Here is a 12330-nt window from a genome sequence, read left to right as displayed (position 1 = left end):
ATATTCACAATAAAAAGTAATACTCTTAGCATAAAAAGTAATACTTTTTCATCAATGACCCAAATAAGAGATCCGTCTCACAAATACAACCCGTGAGACCGTCTCACACAAGTTTTTGCCTTAAATTTTTTGTTTTAAATAATATTTGTGTGAAATTCTAGATATTATATTAAAATATAAAATTTATAAAATATTTTATAATATTTTTTTAGGTGAGAGATGATATAATTATTTAAAAATATAGATAAAAATAATAAATTATTGATAAGATCAGGGGCGTTTTATAGTTTTGGGTTAATATTTTTTAATATACAAATCTTGATAATAATAATATTTTTATAACTTTAATATATTAATATTATAAATATAATAATAATATAAACATTCTCCAAATTTAATAGAAAATATTATATTATATTATAATAACTTTATTTTGTTTTGAATAAAAGTTACAATAAAATTGGATAGGTGGATAAATAATATATCATTAATGTTTTTAGTCACTTAATTTAAAGAATTAATTTAATATATTATTTTCATAAAATAAAGTTTAATTCTATTTACTTAGCATATAATAAAATAATCCTATTTTTATTTATAGAGATATCCAACGTGCCCGAAAAACAAATGCATTGAACCATTTTCCAGGATTGTTTCTTGAGTTATTATAAATTCATTTAAATTTAAGATATCTCCAAACTTTTATATATAGTATAACATATAATATGTTGTTGTTAAAATAAAACTTTGACTTAAGTTTTTGTGTTCACAAGGCTATGTCGATTTAACTTAAGCTAAATTGATAAATGTGAATTACTTAAATGAATTAAGAAAACTATCGTTGAAAAAATATCAAGTGTGTTGATCAACTACGCTGATACAAGATGAAACAAAAAGATAATTCGAGTTGTCCAACTATTTCGATCTGAAGAGCATCTACATTAGCTTGAAGTGAACCAAGTTGTCCACAATTACTATGTAATAGAACAAATCAGCTTACAGACTGATCTAACTATATTATCTAAAGACACCGACAGTTATCTCCGAGTATATTTCAAAGAATTATCAGCAAAGACAGAATAAAAGATATGTTTGTTACCCTTTTTATCTATTGTCCAATAAATTTGAATCGGACATTGATATTTTCGGAAACACGACAAGGACACGTGACACTCTCTGGTTAATTGTCGTCTATCCAATATATATGTGAGTACCGTCTTTTTTTTTATTAATGTTGGAGACCAACACCTATTAAAGAGAATGCATCAAGAATGAAGAAGACTACTGCAACATCTATGAGCTTCATCATACATTCTCAATTTATACAACATTTCTCAAAAAGATTTATCTGTTTTTTAACATACACAAAGTTATATCAAATCAATTAAAGATCATATTGTGCACTTTGTATTCTCACTTATCTTTTGTTTACACGAGTTTCATTGTATTATGAGAATAATTGTATTATGAGAATCATTGTAACTATCAGAAGTCTGTTTATGAACAAATCAAGTTAAGAAAAGAGTTACTAAGTGTTTCAGTTTATTATGATTGGTGAATCGAACTGAAGTGAATTTGTATAAAGGGTTGTACCAATCAAATCTTTTAGTGAATCTTTCTGAAAATAGAAGAAGGGAAGACACATAAGCTTAGTCTTCAAACTTCCATAAACAAATTTATGTCTCCCTTTACTTTCATTCATTTTACTTATCTTATATATCATTATTTGTGATGTTGACTCATTAACTTGAACTGTCCTGCTGCACTATCATATATCTTATTCACTTATCATGAATGAAAATCATAGTTTACAGAGACATCAAATATTCTCTACAGGGCGGGTAGAAAAATTCTTAGAAAAATCTTGAACTAAGAAACATAAAGCATCATCGAATATATAAGGTCTCCAGAAGGAAAATAACAATCCAATGAAACTTACGAGAAATCGGATGAAGATTCAATTAATTATTTATGAAGAAATTAAGTAGGGATTGCAAAAACTCATGATAGAAGTAGCACAAACAATGTCATGTATTCATATCGGAACAATCCAGATTATGATAACATCTACTTTTAAAGAAGAGATATATTTACCTATTGACGTTGTTATATGTGATAAATGAATGAGTAATATTCAAAATTGAAACAATATTAGAGAATCTATATGTAGGAAAAATTGTAATAGTAATTTATCCAAAAATTACCTATAACCTGGCAAATTGAGAGCCGAACTTTAACATTGCATCAAAATTTCAAAGAAAAGATGATGATGAAAGATTATAATAGACCATATTCTATTAACTCTAAAATTTCATATGCTCTATCTATTATACATCATTTATAAATTTTTTTTATTATAAATGAGTTTATTAAAATACTAGAAATATTTGGAAAAGTTGCTCAGATAATTTATCCAGAAAAAAATCGAGTTTCCTTTAATACAGGAAATAGATATCCAGATCAAAGACAAACAAATTCTACAAAAGAATAAAATTTGTAGAGTTGATTCAAGAAGACAATCTTTTTAAGAAGATAGAATAACATGTCATAGGTAGGAAAAAACACGTGTCCAGTAAGCCCAACGGTACTAAAAAACTTTTCGACAATAAGAAAACTTAGATGTCTCAAATGGTGAAGATAAGTAGAAATAATATTTGATATTACAAGATAAATAAATAAATTTTCTTGTAATATGATATATTATTTGGTACAACCTATAATAGGAAATATCACTTAAGTCAAAAGTTCATGTCAAAGGAATCCCAAGAGAAAAACCAAACCAATTGGTTCATAAGTTAGAGTTTCTCTAGAAACACAGACCTTAGAAACGTCTAGAGAATGTAATGGAATGAAATTTATGACAGATGATAGAATGTGGAAAATCCAACAACGAGCGCATTCTCGATATTCATCCCAGTACGAAAGTTATATGAACAATATAAGACATAATATTTTACTTCTTATATTGATTCAGAGGCTGAAATCTATATAACAAAAAATATGAGTTTTTCCAAAAAGAATGGAAGAAAAATTACCTCATATTACTGAACGATATTTCCCTAAGAAAATCTTTGTAAAAAGGATTAAGATGTCAGAAATATTGATCGTATGTGCTGGACAAACACCTTGGTACAAGGTGAAAACACTACTGATTTATTTTCATGATACATGAACATACATTTTGCTATGAAACAATTTACTGCAGCTGCTTAAATCCTATACACAATAAAATATAACTAAATATTAGTGTTCAAAACATCATGTGATCACAAAATCATAGTCCAGAAACTAAGAGATGCATTTTACATAAAATTACCAATACAGTTTTGCAGCAAGCATGATGTTGAAGGAAAACTTCTGAATCCAAAAATGAAATATTCTAGATAGTATGGAGAAACAATGGTACAATTAAGAGCAGATTAAAAACTCCGACCAGAAGAAAAAGAATTCCACAAAATATCTCTACATCATAAATATGTAGAATTTAAATTAAAAGTATCGCTAGAAGATGTCAAGAAAATGATCAAAAAAAAATACAATAAAGATCCATTTACATAATGGGACATGAATTAACTCCAACCAGCCTTAAAATTAAGGAAAATAATGAATATGAGTTCATCGAATGTAAGTATATCTCAATGAACATATGAGATCAAAAGGATGTGCAAATTATTATTAAAAAACATATAAAACTTTGTTTTAATCAAAACAGAAATATCATCATATATCAATCTGTGTTATCTGGTTATGAATCATTGTGAAATAAAAAGGAAAAAAAAACCCAGATTAGTTAATTATCAAGAAATTAATAAAATTATAGATTTTTATGTGGTATTTTATATCCATTAGAGAACATTTAATCAGTTATATACGCAACGCCAAAATATTTTCTAAATTCTATTGTAAGTTTGGATTCTATCAAATTCGGAAGAATGAAGAAAACAAGAAATTCACAGCTTTATCCACACCATAAGGTCACTATATTTGGGAAGTATTGCCAATAAAATTGGCTATTTCACCCCAATTTTTTCAATGAAATATGGATAATCTATTCAAAGATTATTTTAAATTTATGTTTGTTTATATTGATGATGCTTTAATAAAATCTAAAAATATGGATGTATATATCAAATATTTAGAGATTTTCTCTAAGACGTGTAGAAAAGAAGAACTAATTTTATTGAAAAAAAGTCAATCATCGTAACAAAAAAATTTGAATTTTCTTGGAATATAAATCGATGAGTAGGGAATAATTTTTGCAATAACACATCATGAAAAAGGTGCATAATTTTTCAGAAAACTAAAATACAAGAAACAAATTCAAATTGTTTTAGGAGTTAACGTTGCTGGAATGTTCAAAATTTTCAGGAAATTTGCAAAATTCTTCTGAAAATAGTTATTCCTCAAGATGAAGATAATATGTATTATATACATATGTAATTGATCATTGTTGGGTAGCGGTTCTTACAAAGCTCACACAAAATGAAAAGCAATCATGCATGTATGCATTGGACTATTATCAGATGCAGAAGCAGCAAGATGATATATCAACGAAAAGGAATTTTACGGAGTAAAAAGAGCTTTTGAAAAATGACAATTATTTTTACTTGCAAAAATTTTACCTTAAAGATTGATAATACATAAGTAAAATATTTCTTCAGAATAAAAGTAAACTTAAACTCGAGAAAGCTAGATTATTGAGATGACATGATTTATGTCAAAAATTTACTTTTGACATTGTTATAATTAAATATCATGAAAAATTGAAAATATTCTTGCAGATTTCGTAACAAGATATGAACAACGCTAATGTCATTGTCATCATGAAAATCTAGAGACATTTGAGAGAACACCTTAAAATGCTTTAAATTGAGTTCAATAAGCTTGTCCTAAATGCAGAAGTTGCGGGTAGGCAACAACAAGTTGATAAGAGCACTATCTCTGATCGAATAACATATTGTTTACAGGCTTCAAAAGCCTATCCTCCAGGATATTGAAAATCCACTAGTTTCCCAAATGGAGATTTTTCAGTACATGGCTTTACACCTGGAGTAGAGGATTTAAGTACACCTAATACAAGTGTTAAGTCGAGATCATCTTTTGATGAGTCGACCAAAGCAAAAATTGAAGCTCATGGTTCTTATCTCCAGCCTCCAAGTCAACCCCTTACCTCGAGGATTAAAGAGAGAAAAATCAACCTTAGATTTCAAACTAACAAGGAAAAATCTAAGATTGGTATTAACGAGCTTATAGTTTCTCCATTTTAGGTATATCAACACAACTAAAAGAAATTGAAAATAAAAATATGTATCAACCCAACCACAATCCAAGTTAGTATATTATGAAAGTATCATAAGACATGGATGAAACCAAATTCTTATACTAAGGAGGTCGAGGCATAAAATGAATTTAGGGCTCTTGCCTCAGTTTATGCTACATCATATAGCTTCTCAGAAATTTCTGCACTACCAAAATGGATCTAGGAAGCTGTTCATGAAACCTGAGCAAATTATGATTATTTGTCCAGAGAAGACATTATGGAGCTCTACCTTTTTAGTGCAACACCAGAACCAATCGAGACAGGCTCACACAAAACCTTTCATTTCATCAAGCTTAGAAGACCAGACATGAACATTCAGAAGTTCATCAAGGACCATCTAGATAATGAAACACCTCTTGTTTCATCATTTGCTGAAGACGATATCTCCACTCGAAGAATATGTGAAATAATGGGTCTGTCTCACAGAGATGAACAAAGTCAAATTTCATTTAGTTTTGTCAAAATTTTGTAAATGGATATTTTCTGTTAAACATCATGATAGAAAAAACTACAAGTTTTGCAGAAAATATATTGGAAAATAAAAGAAATCTCATGTGGAACAGCAAGCTACTGGGGAGTCAAGAAATTTTCCAAAAATTATACAACTTGCCTCATGTAGAAAGATGGTCGGAAGGAATCTGCCCAAAATGCCCGAACCAAAAAGAGCTAGAATTCGAAAAGGGTTTTCGGCCCAGATCTGATCGAAAACATAATACAGAGACAACTCTAAGTGCTGATGGACCACACAAGTCATGATTTTCTCATGGATCATACATAGCAAAAAAATTCCCAACAAAGGTAAATAAGGCATGATCCAACCACTCTATTAGCGGAAGATAGACCACTCAACCACTACAACAGGACGTACCACTAACTAGTGGTATGCCAGTTAAAAGATGTTGTTGGCCACAACTGACAAAGAAATTTACAAGTATGAAGTCTGAATTTCAAATCCACCAAGACTTCTATATATATCAGGACATAAGGAAGATGAATGCATCATTCAGCATCTTCATTTTTCTTTCAAAATATAATTTATAATATCTTCAGTTTATGTGTTGTAATTCTATCTACGATAAGTAGCTAAACAAGTTTCTCCTCCTACAAAAAGTTAATATGTTGTATGTTTGAATAAAAGAATCAATGCTTACTGTCCATCTCATGTATTATTTTCAAAATTAAACTTCTTTGCAATATATCTTGAGGTAGGCAATGATAGAGAGTTGTGCTAAGTGCTGTTGAAGGGATCTACGTTAGGAACCATGTGTTGTGTATGCTCGATAGGCTGTAAATCTTGCGTAACCCTATGCCTTTGGGCATGCTTGATATTTATAATAACACAACGTACCGAAAAAGAGGTTCAAAGATAATTTTGCAAAATTTTAAATAAACAAAGAGTTTAAATTAATTTTTGATGGATTAATTTAAACTATAGAAAATAAAATATTAATTAAAATATATATATTGTTATAAACCATAAAAGAAAGAGACATGAGTAGAGAGAATTCATAAAATAAAAGAAAGAATGAGTCAATACTCAGGTGCAATTTTCATTGAACACAATCACCATATTTAGAGGAGAAGATTACAACATACAAATCTTTACATATATTATCTTATAATATTTATCTTGATTACAAATCTTTCAAATCTAACTAAATAATATAATAATCTACAATAAGAATATATTTATAACGCTCCTCGTGAGATGATTATTTGCATAAACAATCAATTAGTTAAATATCCATTTGGAAAGATAGATGCTTAAAAACTTCATCGTGACTCAATGTTGTCTCGTTAAAACCTTTTCAGTAAAACCCATTGGAAAAATCCGAACGAAAGAAAAAGAGTACATCAATAAACATTTTCTTTGGATATCTTCCCGACAATAGATGCACCTCGGTAACCTAGTGTGACAAAATCCTAGTGAAGGAAAAAGAGTATGATATCTCTCACTAATTGTTAATTGTCTCGTTAAAAACCTTGTCATGAAAAGCCAATTGGAAAATTAATAGACAAAAAAAGAGAGTATAACTCTAATTGCTCCATCTGTTGCAAGCATCACTTGAAATCATCAACTCTTCGTATTCCGAACTTGCACACTGATTTGCCAAAAGTTGAGGCAGGTGATAATATGCAAAAAGATCGGTCATATTATCTTCAGTTGTTGATAATCTCTTTCTATAAATCAGCAGTTTGTATGATATTGCAAAGAAAACCAGTCATGTGTATTTCTAGTTGTCATTGTCTTCTTTGGAGAAAATATATACATCACTAGTGTAACTTGTGAGATATGATGACGGATAAATTCTTATATATGGTACTTTAAGATCAAATATCTTTTCTTCAAATTTCAAGTTGGCTAAAATGATACTTTGAGCATCAAATGGTCAAACAACCACAAATTGATACAAATTATAAAAGTATTTTTCGTACAATTTCTTTGTACTATAACTTATGTACATATATTCTTCTAGAAAATGTTCAATCTATAATCGTAGACAAAATTTCGTCTTTTTCAAGTATTTAACCGCAAATTTATATTTCAATTACTTGTCCATTTTAGTAAACTCTTTAAGAGTATTAAGCTGAAAGTATCACATGTACAATAATCATTTTAATTTGTATAATGACATGTTCTATTGAAATAATAGTTTTGTACCTTGAATCTAAATCCATTTGACACTTCAAATCCTAAGAGGATTTTCTATACATATTACTGTCAAATTAACACATCCATGACAACTAAAAATATTTTCTCATGACCGACTTTGAGTTAGAAACTCTGAGCTAAAGTGTGCTCATATCATGTCATTTGTCAATCATTTTTATTGACAATCACTACAAATTATATTTCAAGATAATCATCGTTTTGCATTATAGCAAAAACACATTAATAATTATATCATTTTGATCCCAAATAATATCTGAAATCTCATCTTTTAATATACTCGTTATTCTTCACGAATAACACCATCCAAATTGGATTCATTAAAATATTTGGTTGATCATACTTTTAGCGTCTTTTTTGTTTACTTGCAAGTAATATAATATATGTCCACCAGGACATCAAGTTCTTTCATAACGACTAGTTTATATTATTCTTTTGACGCTGAGATATTTGCTCATTTTCTTTAAAACGGTTATTCGTCACTTCAGACGAGTTGTATACATTATTCAACTAGAATATTAATGAACCTAAATAGTAAAATCGATTTTATACACAAGATCAAATAACATATTTTGAGATTAAACTTGGAACTTCATGTTCACTTTATATTACATTGTGCTTGATTTCAAAAATATTCTTTTAACATCTACTTCCTCATCCTCAATGTGAAAATATCGTTTTACAATAATAACAAATGAAAAATTGCGTCATAAAAATCTCATTGCTCAAAATATTTGATCATAAGATTCAAATTATTTTCAACATATCTACAATCTCTTCAAGAGATTTACTCTAATGCATTTGTAGGACATAACACATTATCAGTTGGCATAATATATACAACATATATTTCAGATATCCCAAAATATGATGCATTCATCATCAAAATCAATTATTTCAGTACTTGATTTGAGGCGAAATAAATAAACTAAACAAATGTATTTATAATCATAAAATTGATATTCATATTTTTTTTTAATCAAGCTTGTCTTGATTGTATATTTTGGAAATTTTTCTCAAAACGTATTTTCCCAAACATCAAGTAGCGATTCGTGAGCCCACATTATTTATTCATTCCATATAATATGAGAATTTCTGCCAGCTTGAGCTTATAATAATGTTATCAAATTTGATAAGCCATGTATAAGAATTCATAAAATTTTCTGGATATTTGATTCAAAAATCTTCATATTTATCGATCCAAGAACTTTTGGCTTCATCATTAACATCTTTGTGTACTATCAATAGTTTGTTAACTGCTTATATAATTTGAATGTTCAACCCAATCTATTATGCTAAACTTTGAAAATATGTGTATCGATGATACTTTTGGAGAATATTAGCTCTTCTAGAACTATTGATTTGTAATATAGTTTTTATACAAAATCAATATTGGCATTGAATTCACAAATCTATATACGTCAATGTTTATCACTATTTTATTGTATCAAACATATTATCCTCTTTTTTCATCATAAGTCAGACGATCTTCTAGATCCTCAATACATTCATATCAACATACAATGAAAACATAATTTGGGTAGACATCATCTGCCTCCACAAACTTTATATCAGACTTGATGCATATCTCAATATTTTGTGCCAATTTTATAATTCATATCTCATTGAGATAATATATTCTTCTTTGCTATTAATTATGTTCATTGGCATTATCACATTCATCTTATAGAATATATCACATTAATTAGACAACTTTGAATAATCGGCTTCCTTTATTTTTCTTTGAATAAACAAAATATTATAACTAAGATATTGAAATTGAGAAATTGAACGTACATTTTCAAATTATACGTACTTTTTCTAATTCTTACATGTACAAAGTAGATCTTTTACCTTAAATAACGACATTTGGTCTCTCATAATGTCATTCCACATTAGATTTCTTGTTCATACATTTGCAGAACATATAAAACAACATTATGTCATACAATATTTTATCATTTATTATCATTTAAAATAAATACAATTTTAGTCAAATAATTTCGAGACTAGTCAAAATCATATCCACAATTAAAAAAAAATCAATTATTTCTTTAATGTGATTTGTTTTTATTTTCAAATCTTAAAATCTTATAATATTTATCAATAAATAAATATTAATATCCATATAAAATAATGTTTCATTAAGTAGGGTAAAAGAAAACAAAATATAGATAATTACTCAGATTCACGTGGTTATGCCATGATTTAAGAATTTATCATAAGAATTATATATGCTGATGCATGATAGCTTTAAAAAAAAACATAATATAAGCATATTAGTTAACATAAGAATAACATGCAATGAAAAATGGAATTGAAAATCGGTTGTAGCGGATGAGAAATACGTGAATGTTCAAAACTCAGTTCAATGCCATGATTGTGTATAGACTACAATAATCGTCAGTATTTAATATAGACGGTGATATCAATTCATTGAGTTTACAATTTATTTCTTTTTCGATTGATGGTGTTGTGGTATTTCTACCATATATTCTCTTTCAAACATTGTGGTATCACTGCCACATATTTATATATATATTTTATCAAATAGTCTATGCAGTTCATCATCGAACATGAAGTCACTATACATAATAAAACATTGACAAATAATTAGACATGTCAAAACGGGCTGGCGGGGCGGGCCAGCCCACCACCCGCCGCAACTCGCCATTAGGCGGGGCGGGGCGGGCCAATCCGTCATTTTCGCGGGCCTCTAAATGGCCAACCCAACACAACCCACCTTGGGCTGCGGGCTAGGCGGGCCGACCCGCTTATTTTTAACCCGCTTATTTTTTTAAGAAAAAAATACTAAACAATATCGCAATAAACATAGAAGAAAAATATATTTCAGTCAAATAATTTCATAAAATACTTAAAAACATTGAAATAAGAAATTAAGAAAGTATCAACATAATACATAAAAAGTAAAGTGCTTAAACCAAACATGAAGATTGAGACATGGAAGAGAACAGAAAGTCGAGGAAAGAGACGGTTGTAAATTTTAGAAAATATTATGTGTTCAACAATATACATAATTATCAAATCTCCACCGAGTCCACAAAATTTCACTACAACTCGTCGGACTTCAAACGAAACCGCTTTTGGGTTCACAAACAACTGTTAGACTTAAAAATTATTTTAAGATTCATGAATAAAATTTACCGAAATTTCTTCCCTTTAAGATTCATGAATAAAATTTACAGAGATTCAGATTTTACCAGAGTGAGTGATGGAGGCGAGACCAAGGAGAAAAATAAGAAAGAAATAAGATAATAGAGTGATGGAGGCGCATGAGACTTATTCCAATGTTTATATAAAACTTAAAACTTAAAAATATAAAAATATATAAAATCCTATCCTAATTTGGCGGGCCAACCCCCGTTTGGGCTCGACCCATCTTGGCCCGCAACCCAAACGGGCTCAGCCCATTTGGCCCGCCTCCAAACGGGCTGCTATTTTATCAACCCAACCCGCTCAATTTTTATAGCGGACCTGACCCAATTTGACAAGTCTACAAATAATAGATCATGCCTTTTCTTTTGATATATCTTAGAGCTTTAATCATTTTCTTTAGGAATATAGACAATTTTAGATCCTTCATAAATTTTTCAAAAAACATTCAACCGCATTAAATGAATATTCCTCAAGAATATTGTCAAATATTGAATCTTATATGAATATTATTCATGAATATCAACAAATTTTTGATATTTTGACCAATATTTCTTTATAAATATTGATATACCTTGGTATAGATCTATATCTTTCAGTAATACTTATAGATCTTGGATCTATTACCAGATATCAACCGTGAATATCTTCGGTTTTTCAATATATGAAATCATACATCATATTTTTATCATGAATTTCTTTATAATCTCTATATATTATATCATAATCACAAATCTATTTAGATTCTCAATATTTTTAATCTTATATCATATATTAATTCTGAATTTCTCTCAATATAAAATCATGTTATTCTACTTTAGAGCCATCAACATCATGATATTTCATGTGTACCAATATATCAATACTTATAATTGCGTTACTTCTAGAGCACTAACAAATATATCATAAAATTGAGTATTGACAACATGTTGTACTATTCTAATAACATCAATAGAACAAGAAATATATTCATTTTCAGTTGTTTACAACATCGTGCTGATAAATCACAAAAGAAAAGAGAGATAAACAAAGATAATTCGTAAAAAAAAAAAGAAAACGAATTCAGTTACAAAACTTATTTATAAAAAAAGATTATAACATATAAATCTTTACCGATATTATCTTGTCATATCTGTGTTGATTACAAATCTTTCAAATCTACATG

Source organism: Primulina huaijiensis, chromosome 13, assembly GCF_012295235.1.
Source record: "Primulina huaijiensis isolate GDHJ02 chromosome 13, ASM1229523v2, whole genome shotgun sequence".
NCBI lineage: Eukaryota > Viridiplantae > Streptophyta > Magnoliopsida > Lamiales > Gesneriaceae > Primulina > Primulina huaijiensis.
The sequence above is the reverse complement of the archived record's forward strand: the minus strand, read 5'-3'. Positions refer to the sequence as shown.